Raw genomic sequence first — 2,853 nt, forward strand, 5'->3', positions numbered from 1 at the left:
CCCTGCGAGCAGCTACTTCCGCCAGGAGTCCCTAGCGGCTCGGGCTTGGAAGCTGGCCCTACGGCAGCCTCGTCCTCCTGCCCTCAGCCCGCCCACGCGCGATCGGGTGCCCAGGTGACAGCGGCGTTCTCTGCGGTCGAGGCCTGGGCCTGGGAAACCGGGCGGTGCGGCGGAGACGCCCGGCCTGGCCCAGCCCCCGCCCGGGACTTGCCGCGGCCAGTGTCGGGGGCTGCAGGCCTCGTAGCGCCCACCCCGGCCTGGGGCGGGGCCCAGCCTCCCCGCCCGGCCCCGCCCCGCCCCTCCGGCCAGCCCGGCGCGGGGTCACTCTGCCCTGCGGCGGCGTAACCGCCCCGCACCTGCGGCGCTCGGCGGTCCTCTGGCCCGGGCCGCTGGGGGAACATGGAGTTCGCGGAGCTGATCAAGACCCCGCGGGTGGACAATGTGGTGCTGCACCGGCCTTTCTATCCGGCCGTCGAGGGGACCCTGTGTCTGACCGGCCACCACCTGATCCTGTCCTCCCGGCAGGACAACACGGAGGAGCTGTGGCTCCTCCATTCAAACATCGACGCCATCGACAAGCGGTGAGTGCCCATCCCACCGGGGGTCCTGCGGCGGGGTCCCGAGCACACGCTTCCTGGTGTTTTCCTAGCGTCGCAGCTAGCCGGCAAAATGAGCCGTCTCTGGCCTGGGTTCGGGAGTTTTAGGAAGGAGAAAGCCATCCAGATGGGACACCTGGGTTCTGTTCAGTGTGGTCGGAGTGCTCAGGGTTATGGTTACCGTCCTGATTGTCATTTTGGTGCATACCACCATTTGGGTGGATTTTCAACGTTTTCTTTTCAAATTTCTTCTTCTTGCCCCATCATATGCTTTGGATCGCAACTGATTGTCAATCACAGTTCATGAAGTTGTGATTGGATGTGATTTAGGTAAAGTATTTACCACTTTGAGGAATACTGAAGAGCTCATTATGTAGTTAGGAGTGTCTACATGCCACAAACCCACGTTTTCTTCCTCAAAAATGTTCAGTTTGTCATATTTCTGCTTATTTCTTACCTTCTGGGTCATCAGTTTAATACTTCTTCCCACTGAGGAAGATTATAACGTCTTCTATTCATCTCTTTTTTTTTTAAGACAGAGTCTCGCTTTGTTGCCTGGGCTGGAGTGCAGTGGCGCTGTCATAGCTCAAACTCCTGGGCTCAAGGGATCCTCAGCCTTGGAGCTGGGACCACAGGTGTGCGCCACCAAGCCTGGTTAATTTTTAAATTTTTTGTAGAGACTGGGTCTCGCTATGTTGCCCAGGCTGGTCTGGAGCTCCTGGTCTCAAGCAATCCTCTTGCCTCAGCCTCCAAAGTGCTGGGATTACAGGCCTGAGCCACTGAGCCCAGCCTTGCTCCGGCCCTCGCCTCATCTTTACTCACTTCTGCTTTTGGAAAGAACAGGGTTGTTAGCTCTTAAGGAAAGGTATAATTAACCATTTTTTTTTTTTTTTTGCACTCCAAACTTTTTATCTTTCCAAGGCAGTGTCTCAAAGTAAAAAAGTTACGCTTTCATCTGCAGTCAAAATTCCCATCTCCTCAGTGGCCCTGTGTACTCTAGCCAGAGAAGGCAAATTGATTATCCAAGAAACACTAAAGTATAGATGAATCACAGCAATGTTTTCTGTTGCCTCCCAGGAGAATTTGGATATTAAGAAAATTCCTAGAGAGGATATGCCTTAAAATAAAATAATTTCTAATGGTAGAATTTCGAGCAGTTTGAGTGAGTGGTAGATTTATTTATTTATTTTTTGAGCAGAGGGCTCTTATTAGACCCCTCAAATCACCTTTTCCTGTGTCAAGTTTTCAGTGGTGTCTGATTGCCTGCACGATGTATGAAGTCTAAATGCCTTCACCTGTCATTCATAGCGGTCCATGTTCTGGCCCTAACCTACTTTCTTCACTTTCTTTCTTGCCATTTCTTTTTCCTGAACCCTTCTTGCGTTTCCTTTCATGAACCCTTTTTACTAGCCAGACCTCACTATTTATTGCTCGTATACGTCCCGAGTTCTCTCTTTGTGTTTTACTGACCTCTTCCTTCTACTGGAACGCCTTGCATCTCCCAGGTTCGTTAAACATTTATTGAGTGCCTTTATGTTTCAGACATTTTGTGAGGCATTGAAGACACGAAGATGAATAAAATATGTTGACAGTTCTGGTCTGTCAGGAGTTCATAGGCTGTCATCCCACTGTTGCCCTCTGTCCCTGTTCACTTTAACCAGTTCAGCGGCCACCTCCTCCTTCACCGATTCTTACGTCAGTCCCATAACTGGAAGTAATTCCTCTCACCTTGAAATTCTGCAGCTCTTTAATTATATGTGTCTCATAAGCATATATTCAAATTTGCATTTTAACAGGTACATATATATTAGCTCTTTGAAGCCAGAACTCAACATCCGATTCATTTTTGTCTCCTTCAAAATGCCTGTAAACACATCGTAAATGAGAGGATTGACCGCTGAATGGTCAGTGGTGCCAAGAATCCCAATTAGTAGTCTCTGTATGACCCTCGACTCTCTTTTCTTTCTTATTTACTTCTTTTTATGGTTACTTTTCACTCATTCATTTCTTCATATTTACCTAGCATTCACTAGGTGCTGGGCTTTGCAGGGCATAAAGAAGGCATGTAAGACAGGGACCTTTTAATTTACTGGGGGAGAAATGACAAACTGTACACACAACCTTTCCTGGGAAGCAGCGTGGTGTGGTGGAAAGGGCACAAGGAAGTGGTCAGATTGCTTAGTTGTTGCTTTAAGATCTATTTACTTCCACCCGTCTTCTGTGTGCTGAGCACTGTCCGGGCTCTGGGAAAGCCGTG

At 49.6% G+C, this 2,853-nt stretch overlaps 1 protein-coding gene across 1 annotated transcript in view; it reads left to right on the forward strand.

Annotated features, from left to right (window-relative positions):
• MTMR9 (myotubularin related protein 9) overlaps positions 1-2,853 on the forward strand; it is a 37,601-nt gene that overhangs the window by 716 nt on the left and 34,032 nt on the right. The gene's annotated exons all lie outside the window — the stretch shown is intronic.

The sequence above is a fragment of the Propithecus coquereli genome, unplaced genomic scaffold (genome assembly GCF_000956105.1).
Source record: "Propithecus coquereli isolate 6110/MARCELLA unplaced genomic scaffold, Pcoq_1.0 Scaffold1347, whole genome shotgun sequence".
Classification (NCBI taxonomy): Eukaryota; Metazoa; Chordata; class Mammalia; order Primates; family Indriidae; genus Propithecus; species Propithecus coquereli.